Source organism: Monodelphis domestica, chromosome 1 (assembly GCF_027887165.1).
Source record: "Monodelphis domestica isolate mMonDom1 chromosome 1, mMonDom1.pri, whole genome shotgun sequence".
Classification (NCBI taxonomy): domain Eukaryota; kingdom Metazoa; phylum Chordata; class Mammalia; order Didelphimorphia; family Didelphidae; genus Monodelphis; species Monodelphis domestica.
In genome coordinates this window covers 125863413-125889877 of record NC_077227.1, presented here as the reverse complement: position 1 = coordinate 125889877, position 26465 = coordinate 125863413, and the positions used below count along the sequence as shown (strand labels likewise).

At 37.0% G+C, this 26465-nt stretch overlaps 1 long non-coding RNA gene across 1 annotated transcript in view; it reads left to right on the top strand.

Moving 5' to 3' along the window:
- The window catches only part of LOC103099934 (uncharacterized), a 33586-nt gene extending 11063 nt beyond the window's left edge, over nt 1-22523 (top strand). The window contains exon 3 of the long non-coding RNA XR_001626835.2: nt 12627-22523. This is a non-coding gene — a long non-coding RNA (uncharacterized LOC103099934). The remainder of the gene's footprint in view (nt 1-12626) is intronic.
- The last annotated feature ends 3942 nt before the right edge of the window (nt 22524-26465 follow it).

Below are 26465 nucleotides of genomic sequence, written 5' to 3'. Positions count from 1 at the left end.
TTGTGGTGGCAAAAAATTGGAAAATGAGGGGATGCCCTCAGATTGGGGAATGGCTGAACCAATTGTGGTATCTGTTGGTGATGGAATACTATTGTACTCAAAGGAATAATGAACTAGAAGAATTCCACGTGAACTGGAACGACCTCCAGGAATTGAGGCAGAGTGAAAGGAGCAGAACCAGGAAATCATTATACACAGAGACTGATACACTGTGGTACAATTGACAAATGTAATGGACTTCTCTACTAGCAGCAATGCAATGATTCAAGACATTTTTGAGGGACTTAAGAGAAAGAACACTATCCACATTCAGAGGAAGAACTGTGGGAGTAGAAACACAGAAGAAAAACAACTGCTTGATCACATGGGTTGATGGGGATATGATTGGGGATATGGACTCTAAATGATCACCCTAGTGCAAATATTAATAATAAGGAAATAGATCTTGATCAATGATACATGTAAAACCCAGTGGAATTGTGTGTTGCCCATGGGAGGGGGGTTGAGAAAGGGGAAGGAAAGAACATGAATCTTGTAACCATGGAAAAATATTCTAAATTAATTAATTAAATAAATTAAAAACAATAAAGAGGAGGAAGTTAATCAAACATGTGACTTGTCAAGGTAAGAGCTAGGACCCTGTGGCAGCTAATGTCCTGCCCAGGAATTCTCTTGACCACTGGGCTGTAGGTTTAGAGAATGGCCAGAATTAATAGAGTGCCAATTAAATACAATGATCAAGAAATAATATGACCATGAGTCTGATACATGAGCACATAGGTTACAATATTAATACCTCAATAATACTTTCAAAATTAGAATAGGATGCCACAGGTTGGTTGGGACTTCCCCAGTGCAAGTTCCCAAAGGATAAGGGGCAAACAAGGTTTCACAAAAACTCAGTTGCCACATCAAACCCAGACTTGTAGTATTTACTGATTTCCATGGTATAAATACTCACAAGGAAAATTTAACAATCAGCCCTGACAACTGGTTCAAGCTGGATCATGTACACTCTCTTGGCCTCCATTTTTCACATTGGAGTCAGAATGAGTATGATCCATGAGGGACCCATCACCATCATATACCGCAATTTATCCAGCCATTTCCCAATTGATGGACAAGGGATGTCTTTAGTACAGAGTAAGAGGTTTCACTGATGGTCAAGTTTCCCCCTTTCTTTGGCTTAGCTTGATTTTGCTTCAAGGGCCTATTGCTATTGTTCTTCCTCCTTCAAGCTTTCACTCTCTCTTGGTAGAGTTGGAAGCCAGGATGACTAGTGATGACTAGGGATTCAGTGGATGACTTTGGTGTCTTCGATGATGTCTGACCAAGCCCTAAGTATTCCATAGCCCCTACTTCAGCCACCTTCATGACCATTGAAACAAATTGTTCTAAGCAGTCCCTTCTGCCCCTGGAAGTCTTCCCATGCTTGAAGTAGACACCCCCTTAACTCACTGATGGGTTTTAAGCCTGTCTGTCAGTTATCCTCATCCTGGTTCGATGGATTTGCCAGTGTGTGGCTGCTATAAGGAGCTATATTTCCTCTACAGCACAATTTGCATTAATAAAAATAAAATATATGTACACACATATACACATGTATGTATTTGTTCAGAGACAATATATATGTAGCAAAAATAAAACAGAATAATTCTTATAATATTATTGTTATATTCTCATTGCTGATGGGATTTTTATGGAAACTTGCTCTGAGGAGGGTATGATTTCAATATGACTGTATTACATTTGGGACTCCAAATGGAGTCACTGTCTGCTATTCTTCTCTCTTCATATTTAAACTTGCCAAAGTAGGTTTCTACCTTAAGTCCCTTTACTAAGATCCACCCTCTCCCCAAATCTTTACCAGTGCAGCATTAAAACAAACTAGACAAGGATTTAGCAGTCACCAAATTTTCTTTTCTTTATAAAGGAAGGAATAAAGTAATAGCTGAAAAGTGTGGAAGAGGGAAGGGAACAGCTCCCTCGGATAAGAAGGTGGTGGCTCACTGCTGATTTCCAAGGCAGAATCAGTTTCTCCTCCTCAGCTTAGCCCTCTCCCAAAGGGAGAAGATAGTGTTCACCAGCTTAACAGAGATATCAGTTTTGAATTAATCCCTTTTTAATAGGCAACTGAAGGGAAATGCAAAGTTCCTTCCAGCTGCTTAAATCTCACCATGCATGCCCCATCAGTTCTTGCAGGCTAGGCAGGAAGGCTGCTTCCTGTTCCATGGTCTGCAATTAGAGCTTGCTTGTTGAGCCATGGAGGAAGGGATAGGGAAGCTGAGACTGGAGCTTGCAAATGGCTGCTTGCTTGGGTTTCCAATTTCTCTTTCCTAGAAGCCTCTAAAAACTGTCCTGGAAATTTATGTTCTAAACATATCACTAACTGGTGAACTCTGGGAGTTCAAGGTGCCCATAAAACCAGAGCTATATAGAGTAAAATGGGTTAGAGAAGATGATTAGACCCAGTGTTCTAGTTTCCCCAACCTCACATTTGACTGACTTGCTCATGAATTGTTTCTGATGGGTTAGGGTAGGAAGAGGAAGTTTGGACCACATTTTACCAGAATCTGACTCTTTTACTCTTGTCTAGCTCTGACAATTGGAAAGATTAGGGACTTTGGAAAAAGTGGAGGTATAGATCTCAGGATGTGATGCATAGAACTGGGATTATCTCCAGTATCAGCAGCTTAGTCTTTCTTAGTGGCTGGGATATTTCTTCAGTGATGCCATTACTTTTTTCTGTCTCCATGTCTGCATTTTTCTTGAGGAACAGTTTATATTCTACATCAAAGAATACCTATCATATCTTGTTCATTTTTCTGGTGTTTCTACTAAAACTATTTTAAAAAGTTCTATTCTTTATTAATTCTTAAGCTCTCAGAAATTCCCAACAAAATCTGCAATTTCTGTTGTTTTTCTTCCCTTCCCTCCATTCCCTCTTCATCACCTTGTGACTTTGAGCCCCACAGAAGAGTTCTCTGTAAGCAGGAACCACTGGCTCAGAAGAACTTTTCCTTCAAATTTGTACTGTCTGAATTTCTCTACTCTGGGGGTGGGATGGTGGCAATGTCTTGCTGATCCATGTAAAGAAGCCATTTATTAAGCATTTACTATATGCCAGGTACTCTGCAAAGCAAGGGAAATACAAATATAAGCAAGTCAGGGAGGCCTTTCTCTCAGAGAGGTTAGGATATATAGATTATATATGGGATATGTTTGATTATCTATTAGGCTAGATAGATAATTTTCTAATGGGGAAACATAACATAAAAGAGAACTACAAAGGACAAAGGGAGGGTATGGACATAGTAACGTTGTGAAAGTAGATGGGAAATGTTATGGATACAGTGTTATGGGACAAGTCCCAGGAAAAATTCAGTTATCAACATTTGTATAACCCAGTGGAATTGTTTGTTGGCTCTGGGAGGAGGGGTGGGAAAGAAAATGAATCATTTAACATGGAAAAATATTTTAAATTAAAAATTTAAAAAAATCAGTTATCAGACCTTAAAGACAGTGTCCAAGGTTTTGGTGGGAGGAAGATAAAGGAGAGAGTAAAATATAAGAGGCATGGTAATCCTGCCATAGGGGCTACATGGAAGAGCCTTTTATTTCTCTAGTAGACATACTACTCAGGAACTCCCTTATTCTTTCTAAGAGGTCAGCTTTTAACTCTTGAATTTGGGGTCATAATAGAGCAAGGGGTCTTACTCTTTGGCAGTTTGGTGAAACCTATAGATTCTCTCTCAAATTGTTTTAGCATTCATACAATAAAATTTAAAGGATTTTGAAGAAAATTAATTAAATTGAGATAGTTATCAAAGTATTTTTTAAAAGTTCATGGATCCCAGATTAAGAACCTTTGCTCCATAGGCAACCCCCAAAGCTAGTCCTGTCCAAGCAAAGGACAGATTATGAGATCAGTCCACTTGGGAATTTATATTTTCACAATTTGCCCAGGATTTTGGGACTTAAGCATATTGGGCCTGAACTTCCTCTTGGGCCATATGGCCAAGAATTGGTCTATTTTTAACATGTGCTTAAAAAAATTTGTTTATTGATATCTTTTGTTTTTACCTTGCCTAGATTCTCCCCCTTTATCTTCTCTCTTGCCCCATGCTTTTATAGGAACCCTTGATAAATTTCTGCCACCACCCCTAGTTGCTAGGTTTCTTTGACTGGGAAAGACCACTATTCAGAATTCTCTTTTCCAGTGGAGTGAGAAAAAAAGATGTAAATGAGCACATGGAACTCCCAGTTGTTTCTGCTCCAAGGCAGAATTAATGGTTCCAGGGAGGGCTTTCCTCTCCCTGAAGCTAGTTCACTCTTCTGGTCTCTGATCTTTCCTCTGAACAGGGAAAAGATAAAAAAAAAAGGGGGGGGGCATAGGGCCCACCATAGTCTTTTATTGTTTCTTTCCTCCCCTTATTGGGTTTTCTCCATTCTCTCCTCCCTCTCCTTTCCTCCACCATTGCCCTAATTTCTTACTCCTCTTCTGGTCTAGGAGTAAGCAAACAATGTTCCAGAGTTCTTTGCCCTAATTCAGACCTGGGTGAGGCTCTCATTCTTGTTGGAGTAGGGGATTTCATACTCACATATCTAACCTTAGACACTTAATTAGCTGTATGACCTTGGGCAAATCATCTGACCTCTATTTGGCTCAATGGTAAAATGGGGATAATAATAGTAGCTACTTCCCAGGGTGGTTGTGAGGATCAGTGAAATAATATTTATAAAGTGCCTAGCTTTACAGTGCCTGGCACATAGTAGGCACTTAATAAATGTTTGTTTTCTTCCATTTCTACTCTATAATGTGCCATTAGTATTACAAAGCACTGCCTTCACAATGACTTTGTGTCCTCTAGTTAATTCAATTTTTTACTCATTTTACTCAGAAAGTTTCATAGTAGTCACACAGCTAGCAAGTGGTGGGGATATCTCAAATCCATGTCTTTTAAGTCCTATTCAAAGAGGCCAAATGTCTTATCCATGGTCACATACATCATAAGTGGCAGGACTGAGGACTTTTGATTCCAAGTCCAGTACTCTTTTCCCCCTGAATCAGAGGAAACTGCCTTAAATATTTTGTGAGTAATATGGAAATAGGTATTATAACATTTGTATAACCCAGTAGAATTGCTTGTTGGCTCCAGGAGTGGGGAGGGAAGAGGGGAGAGAAAGAAAATGAATCATGTAAATGTGGAAAAATATTTTAAAAAATAAATAGATAAAATAAAAATTGGATTTTGCAATTCTTTAGTATTTGATCAGATGAGGTGTAAAGTGAGAGAGAGCCAAGAGTCAATGCTGCATGGACATATACATATACAGCAGAGAGCAGAGGATGGATGGAAAGAGCTACCAAAACCCCCAAATATTACCAGATCAATACCCAGGCATCCCTGGCAGTACTCCAACTTGCACTTTCTCCTGCTGAACTTGGCCACATACCCGCTTTGGTTCTCATTCCTTTTATAGTCCTACTTAATACTTTTGACCCTGATTAATCCTACTATAACTTCTCCACAGCAAAGCCTAGAGCCCCTTTGTCCTGAATGGAAGGAGGCCAGGTTGTATGTCCTGATTTCTTTCTCCCAGCTCCATGAACCCATGTCCATTCATCTCCCTCATTCTCTCTCGCCCCCATAATCAGATCAGAGTAGGAACTCTTAATCCTTGTTTTGCCAAAGCTGGTAGTCCAAATGGTAGCGGTGATGGCCTAGGGGAAAAGAACAACCATTCAGAACTGGCATCTCTCCCCCAGTCCTCTTCCATCTCATTTGCATGGCAGCAACGGTTAGCTTTGCTCTCCACTGGGCTCGGTGCTTTTGTTTGCAGTGCCCTGCGGTGCCCCACAGCGCTCCAGAGTACCCATCGTACTTTGCTCAGAGCACACTCAATAAATATCAATATGTGTTGGGTGAATGTTGACTGAAGCACGCAGGGATCTCTCACTTTTCTCCCTCTCTCCCCAGACTGATTGGTAGGTAGAGAGACCCAGGCTACATGGTCCAGGGGCTACAGCCCTGCCTGGAAGGTGCCATGGAAACCAAGCTGGTACTGAAGAAATGCCACTTGTCTCCCACCAGGCTGCTCTGCCCCATTGCTATTAGTCAGTGTTAGCTGCTGATTGGACTGTGTTACCGTCCAGGCACCGTGGGGCACTATCTTTCTGGCAAGGAGGTTCATGGTTGGGTGGCACGGGCCAAGCTGGCCAAACTTGACTTGCAACATGTATTTAGCTTTTTCCTGTATCAGCATCTTTCAGAATTCAAATCAACTTCCTTTCTGCAATTTAAAAATAACAACCACTTCTCATTTTTTTCTTTATTCTTCGTTCCCTTTAGTCATTCTCTGAGTGATAGGTTAAAAAAGCTCAGACTTAAGAAATGAGTAATATGGATCCTGTTTCAAAAAGTTGTGATTATATCACTTAAATTGATTTTCTGGTTCCTATCATAGGATTATTGGATTCTGGAGATGGGAAGAACCTTAGAGATCATTTAGTTGAATCCCATTTTAGTAATAAGGAAGTTGAAGCCTAGCCAGGTAACGTAGTTGTTGGTTCTTCTAGGTTGTAAGCCTTTAGTGGGCCAGGAGGCATTGGTTTAGATGCTTTGGGATGAACTCGGTTCCCTTCCATTAGAGGCCCAAGAGTAAAGTCTGGATAACCACTTAATTGGGAAGTTATAAAAGGAATTCTCAATCAAGTAGTTGGCCCCTGAGGTCCCTTTCTAACAGGAGATTCGGTGATTCTATTTTATACTATGACCAGCTCTGAACCATTAAGCAAATGAACTTTGCTCTTTTCTTTTCTTGACATGGGAAAAACCATGATTCACAGACACTCAGAGTTGGAAGGGATCTTAGAAGCTATCTAGTTCAGCCTATCTCTGACTAAAAATCCCTTCTTAACATCTCTAGCCTTTGCTTAAAGTCCTCTAGAGAGAGAGAGATGGGAGGTAAGCAATTCCAGCTTTGGAAGTTCTGATTGTTAAGAAAATTTTCCCTCATATTTAGCCTAAATCTGTTTCTCAGAAATGTTCAACCACTGCTCCCACTTCTGCCCATTGGGACTAGACAGAACAAGTCTCTTCAGTTTTTCACAAGGCAGTGTTCAGGTAATTGAAGATGGCTATTCTGTACCCCAAAGTTTGGTATGTGCTAAATACCCTCTGTTCCTTTGGCCCATCCTTTCATGGCAAATCTAATGCTTTCATAATCCTGGTCATCCTTCTGGCTTAAAGATGCAATATGAGGCATAGAGTGCTGGGAAGAGAGTTCAAATATGTCCCCAGAAATTTACCAGTTTTGTGATCCTGGGCAAGTCATTTAATCACTGTTTGCCTCAGTTTCCTCATCTGTAAAATGGGGATATTAAGAGCCCCTACCTCTAAGGGTTGTTGCAAAGATCAAAGGAATTAATATTTGTAAAGTGCTTAGTAAGCACTATATAAATGTTAGTTATTATTATTATTATGCTCCCCTGCTTGTTAATGCTTTTCCTAAAGCATGGCCCTCAGAACTCAGAATTTTGGATATGATTTAATCTAAGAAAAGTACAGTAAGACTATTAACTCCTCTATGTGTGTGCATATGTGTGTGTGTGTTCTGGTCACTATATCTCAATGAACATTAAGATCACATGAGTATTTTTGACTGTCCTTTCTAATGGTTAACTTATTTTGATTTTATATTCCACTAAAATCCCTAAATCTTGTTCAGGTTCAGCCATGTCTCTTCCCTACTTCCCTGAAAACTAAATTTTTAATAACTCAAGTGTAGGATTTTACATGCAACTCAAGTGTAGGATTTTACATGCATCCCTACTGAATTTCACTTTTTAAGATTTTGTCCAACATTCTAGGATCTCTGAATCTGTTATCCAATATGTTCCTAGATTAATGTCCTTTGCAGATTAGCGAAGCCTGCCCATTTTATGGTGTAACACCCCTCTCTAGGCTCATTCATCTAACTTCTTTTTTTTTTAAACCCTTACCTTCCGCATTATAATAAAAACTGCATATTGGTTCTAAGGCAGAAGAGCAGTGAGGGCTAGGTAATGGGGATTAAGGTACTTGCCCAGTGTCGCACAGTTAGGAAGTGTCCAAAGTCAAATTGGAACCCAGGATATCCCATCTCTAGGCCTGGCTTTCAATCCAATTCATTGAGCCACCTAGCTGCCCCCTCATCTAACTTCTACACACACTAGTAGTTTGGATCCTTAGAGAGTTAACTGCTATCAATCGATCAATTGATAAATATTTATTAAATATTTACTATGCACCAGGCACTGGGCTAAACATTGGGGTTATGAAAAGAGGCACAAAATAGTCTCTGCCCTCCAGGAACCCAAAATCTGGGAAGGGAGACTGCAAATCAACAACTATATAAAAACAAGCCATATACAGGATAAATAGGAAATAGTTAACAAAGGGAAGGCACTAGAATGAAGATGAATTTGGAAAGGCTTCCTGTAGAAAATGGAATTTTAGTTGAGCCTTAAAGGAAGCAAGTAGACAACACTGAGGAAGGAGAGAATTCTAGTCATGGGGGATACTCAAAGAAAATGTCCAGAGCTCAGAGATGGAGTGTCAGTATCACTGAATCAAAGAGTATGTATCAGGGATTAAGGTCTAAGAAGACTAAAAAGATAAAAAAGGGGCTAGGTTATGAAAGGCAGAGCATTTTGTATTTGATCCTGGAGGTGACAGGGAGCCACAGGAGTTTATCAAGTGGGGGTGGAGGGGACATAGATAGACATGTTTTAACCTTCACTTTATTAAATTAAAAAAAATTTTTTTAATAAAAACCCTTACCTTCTGTCTTAGAATCAATACTGGATATTGGTTCTAAGGCAGAAGAGTGGTAAGGGCTAGGCAATAGGGGTTAAGTGACTTGCCCAGGGTCACACAGCTAGGAAGTATCTGAGGCCAGATTTGAACCCAGGACCTCCAACCTCTGGGTCTGACTCTCAATCCACAGAGCCACCCATCTGCCCCCTAAATTTAAATTTTTTTTTGCCAGATTACCTGTTGATGTAATTTTCAATAATCATTTTCTGACATTTTGCGATCTAAGTTCTCTCCCTCTCTCCATTCCCTCCCCCATATCTAAGATGGCAAATAATATGATATATATTGTACATGTGCTATTATGTAATATATATTTCCATGTTCATCTGTTATAAAAGAAGACACAAAGCAAAAAAGGAACTCTACCAAATTCCTTTTATGACACAAATATGGTAATGATTCCAAAGCCAGGTAGATCAAAAACAGAGAAGGAAAACTACAGACCAATATCCTTAATGAACATAGATGCAAAAATCTTAAATAGAATACTAGCAAAAAGATTCCAGCAAGTGATCACAAGGGTTATTCATTATGATCAGTTGGGATTTATACCAGGAATGCAAGGATGGTTCAATATTAGGATAACCATCCACATAATTGACCATATCAATAAGAAAACCAACAAAAATCACATGATTATCTCAATAGATGCAGAAAAAGCCTTTGACAAAATATAACAATTATTTCCAATTGAAAACATTAGAAAGTATAGGAATAGAAGGGCCTTTCCTAAAATAATAAACAGCATATAACTAAAACCATCAGCAAGCATCATCTGCAATGGGGATAAATTAGAAGCATTCACAATTGTGGAAAATAAAACTGAATCAAGCTCTGGATTTTCTGCCACTGAGGTGGAACAGATAGCAGTTGGAATGTTGGAGTGAAGATGTTGACAATGATGACAGTTGGTGGGGAGAAGGGTGACTTGGAGAGTGACAGTTGCTCTTGAGTGATCTCTCTTTCCTGGCCCTCTGATTGGAATCATTATGGCTCTCTTCCTTCTCTGGTTCTGTTTCTGGAGAGTTCCCTTCATCTGTTTCACAAGTACTTGCAGATTTATTTCCTGCATCCAGGCTTTGTGACTCTATTATTTCTGCCTCTATAGGGACATCCTTAAGGCCAGAAACAATAGGGTAAAACACCTAAAATGGATAGATATTCTACCATTAGTTCTGTTCCACCTTAGAACAAGACCCAGTGGAGATTTTTACATCTCTCCATTTGAGATGCTATATGGACATGCAATTTGGCAAGGAAGGACTTGTAAACCAGCATACATTGCAATGATAGGAGGAGATTGTCAATTAACAAAATATATACAAGCTTTACAAACAAGAATAACAGAGTTGCACGATATGAGCCTGATACAACAAACAGTACCCTTGGATTACAATTTGCACAACATCAAACCAGGAGAAGTATACATAAAACATTTCAATAGAAAATTGGCTATGGACATAAAATGGACTGGACCACATGAAGTATTGCTTACTACCTCAACAGCTATAAAAATTGCAGGGAAAGACTCATGGTTCCACTGTTTCCACATAAAACCAGAAAAATCCAACACCACTGTAATAGAAATAGAAGAAGACGATAGCTACACAAAAGATAGTGCTGAGAAATGAAAACAAAAGCTGATTAACATCAAAGTACACCACAAAGAAAGAAAAGATTTAAAATCATCCCAGAAGAAAAGATTTTGAAACATCCCAGAGGAAAAGCATCAAGAAAATCTGCCAAAAAGAAGAAACAAAGAAAAAAAGCTGAAATGGACAGCTAAGACTTTGAACTTTGTAAATTTGTTTATTCAATAAGAGGACAGATGGAAAACAGGACTTATATGTAAGATTGGGTGTGGCAAAAGCATAAAACAAAATTAATTTCACATATTAAGGAAATAGCATGTAACACTGCATAACTTAAAAGAAAAAAGAGAGCCATCAGTCAACATGAGAAGTGGAAATCTGAAGAAACTTGGTAAGTGTTTATACAACACATCACTATTAGACACAAAACACAAAATCACAAACTGACATATATTATGAGACCTCGTGTAAATTAACGAGTGTCTGAAATTGCATTTATATAAACTGTAAATATGTATATAGTTAGTTCCATAAGGTCTTGGGCAAATAAAAAGATCAATAGATATTTCTATTTGACTGACACCAGGATTAGGGAACTATGTATATTATTGCATTGTATGTAAATAGTCTGTGTAAATAGTGTATGTACTTTAATTAGGTTAGTAACATAGGGATAGGGTCTGTAAATATGTAACATAGCATTATATATATTGTACATAAGATTAGGTTATAGATTAGACTAGGAACTGTAACAATTAAATTAGTCTCTGATAATAAAATATTATATTTTATGAGGTTTATTAGAAATCAAGGATACAAAATAATAAACCATGTGCTCAGGGCTGATTAGCTTCAAATTAGATTCAAAGCTTACTTACTACATCATTGCAATGGCCATGCAGAGCACTGAAGAGAAAGAAGGGGGGGGAGATAGGCATTACTGCCAGTTAAAATACTAATTGTGATCTCACCCAGATGGAGATTCAGGTGAGATTATAGGGAATTCTGGGAAATACCAAGGACTTCTGGGGATTGAAGTCTAGGGTTCAAATCTCCATTTTTACAGGATGTAGAGAATAGTTATAATAAGTAGAGAATAGATTAGGAGTACGTTAAGTTAAATATAGCATAGACAGTTAGTCATACTTAGGAATAGATTTAAGGTGCATTTGTAGATAGTAAACTTCTAATTACTTATTGTAAAGTTGATGCTGAAATTGTGTTTAATGGAAATATATATAGGTAAAATAGTTTGCAAATAATTATAGATAAATAAAATAGGAAAAATATTTGTATTAATTTAACTTAGCAAGAGTAAGTAGTATTAGGATTAAGATTCAAATTTCTTTGTAATGGTTTTGTTCAAATATTTATTGTACTGAATTTATTGTAAAACCCCAAAACTACCTTTACCCAAAACTTTCCTGCATAAAATTCCTTAGATTAGATAAGGTTAGCATAGAATAGAGATAGAGTAATTGAGAGAAGTTTATTATTTTGGGGGGAGTAGTTAGAAAGTAGATTTAGTAATTTGGCAAGTATAAAAAATGTGACCTTGAGAAGGTCACAACAAAAAAGGGGATGATTGTGGAAAGGAAAACTGAATCAAGCTCTGGATTTTCTGCCACTGAGGTGAAACAGACAGCATTTGGAATGTTGGAGTGAAGATATTGACAATGATGACAGTTGGTAGGGGGTGGACGACTTGGAAAGAGACAGTTGCTCTCAAGTGGTCTCTCTTTCCTGGCACTCCAACTGGAAGGAGCATTATCTCCTGGTGTGAACTTTAAATTACTCCACCCTACTTAGATCTTACTTTATGGTGAAGATAAAGTTGTAATCTCCTGATTGAACAATGAAGGTGCTTAGTTCTTACATTATAGTGAAGCTAGAACTTTAAGCTAAGTCTATTTTAAAATCTTAATACAAAAAGGTGTTAAGTAACCATAAAGGTTAAATTAATCACAAAAAGGTTAAGTAACTAACAAAAGGTGAACTTAACAAAGAAGTGTTAAGTAACTTGAAAGATACAATCTAATCAAAGACGATGAGAACTAAAGAATGGGAAGTCCTGGAGAAAAAAAACCTCTGATGTGTTTGGTAGATGTGAAAATTTAGAGGAGGAGACACAAGAGTAATAGGTCTATATATTTGGCTCACTTCCTCTTTCTAGGACCTTTGGCAGCAGAAAGGTGACTCATGGCAGCGTGTTGGGCCTTTCGGCATCTTGGCATGGCTACAGCTATTATCCAGTTCGATGGTGAGTTTCTGGCTGAGTTTTTCCTCCTTTAGTTTCCAAACTTTATCCTCTTAGAAGCCTGTAATCTCCTTCAGAGACCTAGTGGCAGAGATCTTCAACTCCCCCTGGCACAGGCCAGGTGGGAGAAATCCTATACCCTCTTCCCTCTTCTCCTTAAATCCTTCCCTCTATATTAATTAAAATTACCATACATTTCCAGACTGACTTGGGTATTTTGGGATTTTCCCCTGGTGACCAATTAATTTAGATTTTAAGTCACAATCCTAAAATTATCTTTACACCGGTCTCTGAATAGAAGTACCTCTATTCCTGGATTTAACCCAAACTGTGTGCTCTACCTGGATTCCTGTGGATAGTGTCATCAAACAAAGGGATTTAAGAGGAGCAGTTTTAACTGTAAGGCAGGTCTTTAGGGGCTTTAGCCCGAAGAGGCAGGCCCAACCAGCTCTGAAGGTCAGAACCTTTTCTTCCTCTTGCTGTCTTCTGCTAAAGACTTTGAACTTAAGAAAGCTAGCATAGACAGGAATAAAAGAAACCCTCCAACCCAATCTAGGGAAAAGTATAGGGCAATCTTGATTCCCTCTTCCCAAATACCTCCCAATCCAAACTTGTTATTAAATTCATCTTGAATTAAATTACCCATAGTCAGATAAGAGGGGAACTATCATTTCAGGGGGACATATAGAGGGAGCAGAACTTAAGGTCAGTCATTCAACCATAAACAGTCCTCATCAGACTCCTGCCAGGTGACTTGGGGTAGGGGAGAGGCTTGTCCCTCAGGAGGGTCCATGCTTACCTGCCTGGGGTATCTTCAACATCAATCAATAGAGAAGACCTCCCCTCAGGCTATCAGAATTGGCCCATTTCTTGGGAACCCCATTTTTCAAAGACAGTCTCTCAGCAAGGGGTATCTCTCTCCTTTTACCTCACCAGCATCCATATTCCCTCTATCCCTTCAAGTCCTCCATTCCCTGTTATAAAACCTTCCTTATCCCCTGTACCTCTTCAAACTTCTAAATTCATTTAACTATTACACAATAAGATCAGGAGTGAAACAAGGATGCCCATTATCACCTCCATTATTTATCATTGTACTAGAAACACTAGCAGTAGCAATTAGAGAAGAAAAAGAAATTGAAGGTATCAAAATAGGCAATGAGGAGACCAAGCTATCACTCTTTGCAGATGATATGATGGTCTACTTAAAGAATCCTAGAGAATCAACTAAAAAGTGGAAATAATCAACAACTTTAGCAAAGTTGCAGGATACAAAATAAAACAACATAAGTCATCAGCATTTCTATGTATTTCAAACACATCTCAACAGCAAGAGTTAGAGAAATTCCATTTAAAATCACCCTAGACAATATAAAATACTTAGGAATCTATTTGCCAAGACAAATACAGAAACTATATGAACACAACAAAATACTTTTCACACAATTAAAAATAGATCAAATAATTGGAAAAACATTAATTGCTCATGGGTAGGATGAGCTAACATAATAAAAATTACAATTTTACCCAAACTAATTTACTTATTTAGTGCCATACTTATCAAACTACCAATAAACTTTTTTTCTGAATTAGAAAAAAACATAAAGTTCATTTGGAAGAACAAAAGATCAAGAATATCAAGGGAAATAATGAAAAAAATGTGAAGGAAGGTGGTCTTGCAGTACCAGATTTCAAATTGTACTATAAAGCAGTGGTCATCAAAACAATATGGTAATGGTTAAGAGACAGGAGGGAGGATCAGTGGAAGAGACTTGGGGTAAGTGACTTCAGCAAGCCAATCTATGATAAACCCAAAGATAAACCCAAAGCTTTTGGGACAAAAACCCACTATTTGACAAAAACTGCTGGGAAAATTGGAAGACAGTATGGAAGAGATTCGTTTTAGATCAATATCTCACACCCTACACCAAGACAAACTCAGAATGGGTGAATGACTTGAATATAAAGAAGGAAACTATAAATAAATTAGGTGAACACAGAATAGTGAACTTGTCAGATCTGTGGGAAAGGAAAGCTTTTTAAGACTAAGCAAGAGTTAGAAAAAATGACAAAATGTAAAATCAATAATTTTGATTACATTAAATTAAAAAGGTTTTGTACAAAGAAAACCAAATGCAACCAAAATTAGAAGGGAAGCAGCAAATTGGGAAAACATCTTTATAATCAAAACCCCTGACAAAGGTCTAGTCACTCAAATTTATAAGGAGCTAAATCGATTGTACAAAAAATCAAGCCATTTCCTGATTGGTAAATGGGCAAGGGACATGAATAGGCAATTTTCAGATAAAGAAATCAAAACTATTAATAAGCACATGAAAAAATGTTCTAAATCTCTTATAATCAGAGAAATGCAAATCAAATCAACTCTGAGGTATCACTTCACACCTAGCAGATTGGCTAAAATGACAGCAAAGGAAAGTAATGAATGTTGGAGGGAATGTGGCAAAATTGGGACATTAAGGCATTGCTGATGAAGTTGTGAATTGATCCAACCATTCTGGAAGGCATGGAACTATACCCAAAGTGTGCTAAAAGACTGTCTGCCCTTTGATCCAGCCATAGCACTGCTGGGTTTGTACCCCAAAGAGATAATAAGGAAAAAAGACTTGTACAAGAATATTCATAGCTGCGCTCTTTGTGGTGGCAAAAAATTGAAAATGAGGGAATGCCCTTCAATTGGAGAATGGCTGAACCAATTATGGTATATGTTGGTGATGGAATACTATTGTGCTCAAAGGAATAATCAACTGGAGGAATTCCATGGGAACTGGAACAACCTCCAGGAATTGATGCAGAGTGAGAGGAGCAGAACCAGGAGAACATTGTACACAGAGACTGATACACTGTGGTACAATTGAATGTAATGAAGTTCTCTACTAGCAGCAATGCAATGATCCAGAATAATTTGGAGGGACTCATAAGAAAGAATGTTATCCACATTCAGAGGAAGAACTATGGGAGTAGAAACACAGAAGAAAAATAATTGCTTGATCACATGGGTTGATGGAGATATGATTAGGGATGTAGACTCTAAATGATCACCCTAATGCACATATCAATAATATAGAAATACGTCTTGATCAAACTGTGTGTTGCCTATGGGAGGGGGTGGGCGGAAGAGAGGGAAAGAGCATGATTCTTGTAACCGTGAAAAAATATTCTAAATTAACTAATTAAATAAAATATTCCAATAAATAAATTTTAAAAAGACATATCACTTATACTAGAGTAAAATTCATGGAGGAAACAAAGTGAAAAATGGCATGCTTCAATCTGCATTCAGACTCTTTTATCAGTTCCTTCTAGAACAGTGAAAAACCTTTTTTTGCCTGAGACTCTTGGAGCTGTCCTGGATCCTTGAATTGCTGATAATAGTTAACTCATTCACAGTTGATCATTCTTATGATATTGCTGTTACTGTTTCTAACATTTCTCCTTGTTCTGCTCACTTCAGTTTGTTTTACTTTATATGTCTTTCCAGGTTTTTTTTATGATTTCTTGCTCATCATGTCTTATGATGCAGTAGTATTTCACATACAATCATATGCCACAATTCCTTAATTGATGGACAACCCTTCAGTTTCCAGTTCTTTCCCACCACAAAAAGAGCTGATATAAATAGTTTAATTATTTATTATTTATTTTATTTTACCAGTTACATGTAATAGCAAATTTCCACATAAGTTTTCTGAAGGTATATGATCCAAATTATCTCCCTTCTTCCCTTCCCTCCCTCTTCCTGGGGCTGGCAAGCAATTCTATCTGTGTTATACCTGTATTATCATGTGAAACACATTGCCATATGTGAAATTAGAATCTGTTACCCTAACAACTACAATTCCCAGCACCCCACTCTCCTCACTTTATGTGCTGACATAGAAAGGATATAAATTTGGTGTAGCCCCACCTCTTGCTCTCTTGTCTTCCTGTTGGGGCAGGCTTTTTAAACAAGCAAGGAGAACTTAGTCACGTGGTGTTAATTTTGTTAAGTAATTTGTTTTTTAAAAACTTTTATTTCCTTTTTATTCCTTCTACTTTAAGTAATTATTAATAAACTTTATAAAATTAATACTCAGAATTGCTGGATATTAATTTAAGTCCTACACACATTATTCACTATTGTAAGAGAATAATCATACAAAACTCAAACCCTAAAATAAAAACCCCAATAAACTAAAGTGAAAAATGCTTTGATCTGCATTCCGACTCCAACAGTTCTTGGGGGTATGTACCATTCTGTGACATAAGTCCCTCAGAATTGTCCAGTATCATTGTATTGCTGAGAGTAGCTAGTCTGATATAAATATTTTTGTAATAGTAAGATCTACACTTTAAGAAAATCACTTTAGAGATTGAATGGAAGATGAAATGGAGTGGGGAGAAACTTGAAGCAGGTAGACCCATCAGTAGGCTTTTGCAAAAGACCAGGCATGAAGTAATGAGGATATGCAATAGAATGGTAGCAGTGTCAAAGGAAAGAAGGGGGCATATTTGAAAGATGTTGCTAAGTCACAATAAACATCCTTTGGCAACAGATGAATAAGGGGAATGAGGAGTTGAGGATGACAACTAGGTTGCAAATTTGAGTGTCAGGGAATGGTGTTGTCTTCTACAGTAATAGGGAACATAGGGAGGAAGAGAGTTTAGGGAGAAAGATGAGCTTAATTTTGGACATGTTGAGTGTAAGATGTCTACTGGACACCCAGTTCAAGATACCTTAAAGAAGCAGTTGGAGACTTGAGATTGGGGGGTCAATAGAAAGACTGGGGCAAGATAGGTAGATATGAGAATCATCAGCATAGACATGGTAATTAAATTCATGGGAATTGCTGAGATTACCAAGTGAAGTAGTTAAAGAGGGAGAAGAGAAGAGGGCCCAGGTCAAAATTTATTGGATATCTACATTTAGTGGACATGATCTAGATGAGGATCCAATAAAGAAGTGGTCAGTTTTGTGGAAAGAGAATCAGTGGAGAGTGGTGTCTTGAAAACCTAGAGAAAAGAGTATCAAGGAGAGGGCCATAATTAACATTGTGTGTAATTAGAATATTGGATATTAATTTAAATCCTACAATTGTCAAAGGCTGCAGAGAGGTTGAAGAGAATGAGGATTGAGAAAAAAATCCATTGGATTTGGCAGCTAAGAGATCATTAATAACTTTGGAGAGTAGTTTTAGGGGAACAATAAGGCTGAACTCTAGATTGGAAGGGGTTAAGAAGAGTGAGAAGAGAGACTTTGTAGATTGTCTGTTCAAGGAGCTCTGCTGAAAGGGACAAAAGATAGTGTGGATGGAAGGATCAAGTGAGGGCATGTTTGGAGGCAGTGGGAATGAGCCAACAGACAGAGTTTGAAAATAAGAGGCAGGGTGGGAATGTCATAGAGGGAAATCTGTTGAAAGAGACAGGAAAGAATCACATTGCTTGAGAGGTGAAGGGGTTGGCTTGGGCAGGTAGATGGCAAAGTGGAGAATGCTGGACCTGGAGTAAGGAAGACTCATCTTCCCAAGTTCAAATCTAGTCTCAGTTGCTAGCTGTGTGATCCCAAACAAATCACTTAACCCAATGTGCCTCAGTTTCCTCATCTGTAAAATGATCAGAAAGGGCAAACTTCTCTGGTATCTTTACCAAGAAAACTCCAAATGGGGTCATGAAGAGTGGGACAGGACTGAATTGACTAAAAAAGAAAATAATAGCAACTAGTGTCAGACACTGTGCCTCAATAAGTATACAAATAAGAAAAAGAAAAAGAAAGACTGTTGCTGTTCTCAAGGAATTTACAATCTAAAGGGGAAGACAATATACAAAAGGAAGCTGAAAGGGGCGAGGCACCAGAATATGATGGGACTTGATGTTCAGTGGAATAGAAACCAAGCAGAGCTGGTGATGGAAAATGGAGTTAACTGGAAAATTCTGAAAAGTTTAGAGCTCTATAGAGGGAGGAATTTATTGTTCCACCTTCAAACTTTCCAATCAGAGAGGAGAGGCAACTGAGGGAGTTTAAGAAGGTGTTAGGTATCAAAAATTGAGTCAGTTATCAAGGTGATGGGATTTCTGGTGACCAGCTTATCTTGAATGAAGCATGATGTTCAGTGGAATAAAAACCAAGGAAAACTATTGATGGAAAATGAGTTAATTAGGATCTAGCACTCTTTTGACTCATTACTCTAGCATCCCTGTCAATTAAGGACAAGAGATTAGCCTGGTGGTAGAACTGTGAACTGATACAACCATTCTGGAGAGAAATATGGAAAGAGGCTCAAAGGGCCACAAAATTATGTATACTTTGACCCAGTAATTCTACTACTGGGTCTGTATCCCAAAGAGATCAGGGATAAGGGAAAAGGACCTCTCTATACCAAAATATTTTTAGCAGCTCTTTTTTTAGTGGCAAAGATTTGAAAACAGGGGTTATTTGTCACTTTGAGGAAGGGATGCACAAGTTAGGGCATATGGTTGTAATGGAATATTATCGTGTCATAAGAAACAATGAAAAGGATGTTTCAGAAAAACCTGGAAAATCTTATGTGAACTGATGCAAACTGAAGTGATAAGAAACAAGAGAACAATGTATATGGTAACAGAAAATATAAAATGTAAGGATTAAACTATTTTCAGCAAAGAAAGTCTCTAAGATAACCACAAACAACTCATGATGAAAATGTCATCCACAGCCAAAGAAGGAACTGTTGGAATCTGAGTGCAGAACAAAGCATGCCATCTTCCATTATATTTCCTTCATGAGATTTCTATTGTATTATGATATGTATCTTCTATCATGACATAAGCAATATGGAAGTATATATTATAGGAAAGTACAAGTGTAACTTATACCAAAGTATTCACCACCTCAGGAAGGGAGAAAACCTAAATTTTAAAATATCAAAGAAATTTGTCAAAAATTGTTTCTGCATGCTACATAAAATAAAGAAAATTAGGAAATAATAAAATAAAATAAAGAAAAAAAGGAGATTGGTCTGGGATCACTGTTCTTGATGAAACCATGCCTATGCCTCTTAGTGATTATTTCTTCCTTTCCTACTAAACCATCTCTTTAATAATATGTTCTGGACTTTTCCAGAAATCAAAATTAAGCTAGCTGCCCCATCATTTGCAAGCTCCACTCTCCTTTTTAAAAAATCTCTTATAGCAACAAAAGAAGAAAAAGAATGGAAAGAATGAAAACAAGCAATGAGGAAACAAAATTATCATTCTCTGAAGTTGATAAGATGTTATACTTAGAGAATCCTAGAGAATCAACTAAAAATCTAGTTGAAACAATTAATGACTTTAGTAAAATTACAGTATATAAAATAAACTCCCACGAATCAACAGCATTTCTATATATTCCAGCAGGGAAAAAAATATATATTTTAAAATTAATTTATTTAGTCAATTTAGAACATTATTTCTTGGTTACAATCAGAACCTATTTCCATGTTGTTGTTTGCACTAGGATGTTCATTTAGAGTCAACATCCCCAACCATATCCCTTCGATCCATGTATTCAAGCAGTTGTTTTTCTTCTGTGTTTCTACTCCCACAGTTTTTCCTCTGAAGGTGGATAGTGGTTTTTCTCATAGATCCCTCCAAGTTGTTTAGGATTACTGCATTGCCACTAATGGAGAAGTCCATTACATTCGATTGTACCACAGTGTATCAGTCTCTGTGTACAATGTTCTAGCAGGAAAATATATAAAGAAAAATTCCACTAAAAAAACTGTAGACGATATAAAATACTTGGGAGTCTATCTGCCAAGTCAAACTCAGGAACTATGTGACCATAACTACAAAACACTTTTCTCATAAATAGAGATAGATATAAACAACTGGAGAAATATTAATTGCTCATGGAAAGGCTGATCCAATATAATAAAAATGGCAGTTCTACCAAAATTAATTCATTTATTCAGTACTATACCAATCAAATGACAAAAAAATTTATAGAGCTAGAAAAAATCATAACAAAATTCATCTGGAAGAACAAAAAATCAAGTATATAAAGAAGTAGTTAGGTGGCTCATTGGATTGAGAGCCGGACCTTGGGAGGTCCTGGGTTCAAATTTGGCCTCAGATGCTTCCTAACTGTGCAACCCTGGGCAAGTCACTTAACCCTAGTTACCAAGGCCTTACTGCTCTTCTGCCTTATAATCAATACACAGTATTAATTCTAAGATAGAAGGAAAAGGTTTTTAAAAAAAGAATATCAAGGGAATCAGTGACAAAATATATGAAGGAAGGTAGTCTAGCAATACCAGATTTCAAATTGTATTATAAAGTGATAATCATCAAAACAATGTGGTGCAATAGATTAGGTATATAATATACAGTAGGAAATGTCATAATCTAGTATTTGATAAACTCAAAAATTCAAGTCTTTGGGACAAGAAATCACAAAAATTGCTGGGAAAACTAGACAGCAGTTTGACAGAGACTGGGTATAGACCAACATCTAATACTGAATACCAAGATAAGGCCAAAATGGGTATATACAAGATTTAGACATAAAGAATGATATTATAAGTAATTAGTGGAGCGTAGAAAATTTTACCAGTCAGATCAATGGATGAGGGAAGAATTTATAATCATGTGAAAGGTAGAGAAGATCATAGGATATAAAATGGATAATCTTGATTACATTAATTTAAAAAATTTTGCACTAATAAAACCAATGCAGCCAAGACTAAAAAGAAATCAGGAAACTGGGAAATTTTTTTTACAGGGAGTTTTCCCAATAAAAGCTTAATTTCTCTCAAATATGGAGAAAACTGAGTCAAATTTATAAGACTATAAGTCATCCTCTCATTGATAAGGATTTGAACTGGCAGTTAGCAGAAGAGAAATCAAACTAGAGTCATATGAAAAAATGCTCTAAAATACTCTTGATTAAGAAATGCAAAATAAAACAATGCTGAGATACTAGCTCACATCTATTAGATTGGCTAATATGACAGAAAAGGAAAATGACAAATGTTTGAGGGAATATAGGAAAATTGGGACACTAATATGATTTATATGAAAATGACAAATGACAGGGTTGTAAACTGATCCAACTATACTGGAGAGCAATTTGGAATTATGCCCCAAAGGGGTACAAAATTGTGCATACCTTTTGACCTAGAAATACTACCTTGAGATATACTAGGTCTATATCTCAAGGAAATTAAAGGAAAAAATAAAGGACCTATATGTAAGAAAAATGTATAGCAGCTCTTTGTGTGTGTGTATGTAGGCAAAGACTTGGAAATTGAGGATATGCTCATTAACTGGAAAGGGGCTGAACAAATTTTGGTATATGATTATGATGGAATACCATTGTATTATAAGAAATGACCAGCAGGATACGTTCAGAAAAATCTGAGAAGACATATGAACTGATGCAAAGTAAATAGAATTAGGAGAACATTTTACACAGTAATTAAAATACTGTATGATGATCAACTGTGAGTGACTTAGTTATTCTCAATGCAGTGATACAAAACAAGGACTTAAAATGAAAAATGTTAGCCAGCTCCAGAGAAAGAACTTATGGAGACCGAATGCAAATTGAATCATAATTTTATCACTTTATTTTTCCTGACTTTTTTTGCAACATGGATAATATGGAAATATGTTTTGCATGATTTCACATTCCTAATGACATCACATTTGACAGTATAATTGATATTGCATTTCTTGCTTTCAGAAAGGATGGGGGAGGGATGGAAGGGAGAGAATTTGGAACTCAAAATGTTAAAAAAAAAGAATGTTAAAATAAATAATAAAATTTAAAAACTAAAATTAGGTTATTTGCCTTTTTTCAATCCTGCAGCACTGCTCCGATTTGTCAGTCTTTTAAAGTTGTCTCTGCAGTTACATCTTAATTCTTTCAGAATCTTGGGGTATAATTCATCTCGGCTTACTAACTTGAAGTTATAAGGGAAGAGAGGTGCTTTTTTCCCACTACTTCCTTACTTTTCTTCAGTTTTAACTATCTATAATTTATTTTTTGTTTTGTATTTCCTTTCTAGTCCAAATATCATCCTTCTTGGCAGAAAAGAACCAAAAGCAAATTAAAAGTTGAATTATTCTGTATTGTTTCTGTCATTTTATTATCACTATCCCTGGTGTGTCTTTTCTTTGGTTTTATTTTCCCTATTATAATTTATTTGTTTTTATGGATACTTTTTGTTTTTATATCATATTCATTTCTGCATATCTAACTCATCCACTCCTTGACCAAGTAAGCCTTTCTTTATAACAAAAATTTAGAAACCAAAACCAGCCCACACATTGATTGAATCTGATAGTAGGCATATCATTCCAAACCTATGGTTCCTCACTTCTTACCTCTTTAGCTCCATGCTTGCTAAACTGTCATTACAATTATTTTATGTTCTCTTTCATTTTACCTTTCTTTCTGTTAATATTGATATATTCATTGTGCATATTATTTTCCCAGTTCTGCTTACTTCACTTTTTATTAGTTCACATAAATTTTGTTTCTTTGAATTCTTAATATTTGTAATTTCTCAATGGTGTTTACATCACAGTGCTTATTTATTTCCCAATTGATGGGCATTTACTTTGTTTCCAGTTCTTTGCTAATACAAAAAGCACAGCTGTGAATATTTTGTTTTTCTTCCTCGTTTTGACCTTCTAGGGATAAAAATATATAATCGTGGGATATCTGGGTTAAAGAGTATGGTCTAGTCACATTTTTAAAAGCAGAATTCCAAAATTTCCAGACAACCATATATTTAAACATTTTAAATTTAATTTTATATGATCTTAAAATTAATCTCTTCCTCCTACTATAGTTTCCCCCACTGAATTAAAAAAAAGAAGAAAGAACCTCCTCAGTACATACATGCATATGTAGTCTAGCAAAACAAATTCTTCCATTGGTCATGTCTGCATTTAAATACATCATCTTTTTGGCAGGAGGTAAGTGGCATGCTTCATCTTCATTATTTTAAATTTGTTGTCATTTCATTTGAGTTCCGAAGGCTTTAAAGTTTATTTATTTATTTTTAAAATTCTATCTGAAAATTGTTATTTAATTAATTAATTTAGGATATTTTTCCATGGTTACAAGATTCATGTTCTTTCCCTCCCCTCCCCTGCCACCGCCTCCCATAGCCAACACACAATTCTACTGGGTTTTACATATATCATTGAGCAAGACCTATTTCCATATTATTAATATTTGCATTTGGGTGATCATTTAGAGCCTACAACCTCAATCATAACCCCATTGAACAATGTGATCAAGCAGTTGTTTTTCTTCTGTGTTTCTGCTCCCACAGTTCTTTCTCTGAATGTGGATAGTGTTCTTTCAAGTTTCTCAGAATTGTCCTGGATCATTGCATTGCTGCTAGTAGAGAAGTCCTTTACATTCGATTGTACCACAGTGTATCAGTCTCTGTGTACAATGTTTTCCTGGTTCTGCTCCTCTCACTCTGCATCAATTCCTGGAGGTCATCCCACTTCACATGGAATTCCTCTAGTTTATTATTCCTTTCAGCACAATAGTATTCCATCACCAACATATACCACAATTTGTTAACAGCCATTTTTTTTTGCCATCACAAAGAGCGCAGCTATAAATATTTTTGTACAAATCTTTTTCCCTTGTGATCTCTTTGGGGTATAAACCCAGCAGTGCAGGCAGTCTTTTATCGCCCTTTGGGCATAGTTCCAAATTGCCTTCCACAATGGTTGGATCAATTCGCAGCTCCACCAGCAATGCATTAATGTCCCAATTTTGCCACATCTCCTCCAACATTCATTACTTTCCTTTGCTGTCATTTTAGCCAATCTTCTAGATGTGAGGCATTAAAGTTTATTTTCCCCCCAGGATGTTATCATAAAAGTTATATCTGTCAATTCAATTTGGACTCCTTAGTTAGCTTCTTTTTTTCTTTCTTATTGGAATTATTGCCATTCATGTATACAGAATTTCATTCTTAAGAATCCCCTATCACTCTTGGGTCTTATAAATTTTAGGCTTTGGGATCTCACCAATCTTTTGGGCCAATTTACTGAACTCTGGTCTCACACAATCTAGGGTGAATGTCATAATATACCCAGCTCTCCTTTTCTTCTATTATGAATTCTATGATGAAGTTGTCACTTTCCCCCAAGGGTGTCATTTTTTTTTTCTATTTTGGCAACCATTTTCATCTTTTGAAGGACTTAAATGATTATTAAGGAAATCCAAACATTTATTATCTCCTCAGTTTTTGTCAGAAAGGGCACTAGTGATAAATGTAGTATCTCATCACTATTTTATCATGCCTATTCTGGACTTGTGATTTGTTTTCCAAACTTCTCATCCATTGACTCCTTCTGTCTAGGTGATTTGTAGTAAATAAATACATGACTATATATAAAGTAGGTCAAACCTATAGCTTGTGGTCTTCACTCTTCCAGAGTCCAAATATTTTCAGTTTCTTTCCTTGTAAAACCTGCTCTCAAAAGGAGTTGAAACTTGAAGTGTGAATGACTCATGATATTTTGAATTGCTCACCATTCATAGCATTAACATTTTTGTAAAGCTGGAGGAAATAGGTTCTAATGGTAGCATCATTGAAGAAATGAGGGAGGTGTTTGTTATAGATTAGGAGACCCTTTCTAGGTTTGTTGGAATTGTTATAGGTGGTTGCCTTTTCCATGTTCTAGCTCTTCTGCTGGGTCCCAGGACCAGATGGGTATAATCCTGAAAATCACTGACTTTACTTGGAACAGCCTTTCTCACAGAAGCAAGCTTGCTAGGTCTTCAACAAGTATCAGAGGTGCAGGGACTAAAAAGAATGCTGATTCTGGAGGAAGAGGAATTAAGCTGAAATCCTGGCCCTGATATTTACTACCTTTGTGATCTGAAATAAGTCCTAACCTGTAACTACTTTAACCTCTCTGCGCCTCAGTTTCTCCATCTGTAAAATGAGAAGTCTTGGGAGGAATGATCACTAAATTTGCTTCCAACTCTAAGTCCTTTGATCCTATATAAAATCTAGCTGTGAGAAGCTTAACTGGAAGGAAGTGATCTGAAGGAACAGAGAATGGCCAGGCTGGTTACACATCTCAGGCTACCTCCTACAAGAGGCATTTCCTGATTCTCCACCCCTTCCCAGTTAAAAAAAAAATCTCCTTTATTATTATAAACTTGACCAATATCAACTAACACAAACAGTTCCCCATGCAAAGAATGGAAAAGGAGAGCTTATCTCTACTATATTTAATGAATTCCCCCTCCAGAAAAATTATATTAATTCTGCATTTGTTTCATACAGATTGATCTGGGTACATGTTATTTTCTCTCCAGTAGAATAGTAGCTCCTTGAAGGCAGCAACTGTCTTGTTTTGACTTGGTTTTCTGGGTGCCTGGCTTGATGCCTGGGCAGTTAGGTGGCACAATGGATAGAGTGCCCAGCTTGGAGTCAGGAAGTTCAAATCAAGCTTTAGATACTGATGAGCTGTGTGACCCTGGACACAGTTTCCTCATCTGTCAGATGAGCTGGAAAAGGAAGTGGCAACCACTCTAATGTCTTTGCCAAGAAAAACCCAACTAGGGTCACAAAGAGTAGACACAACTGAACAGTACAGTACAGTACTGCTTGATGCCTCGCATGTAGTAGGCACTTGATAAAAGGGGCTTAAATTGAGTTTAAAGTTGAAAGATTCTCTTCCATTCCCTCGCCCCTTGACCAAGCATTCTCTCATTCATTCCACAGTATTTAGGGAATGTCTTGGCAG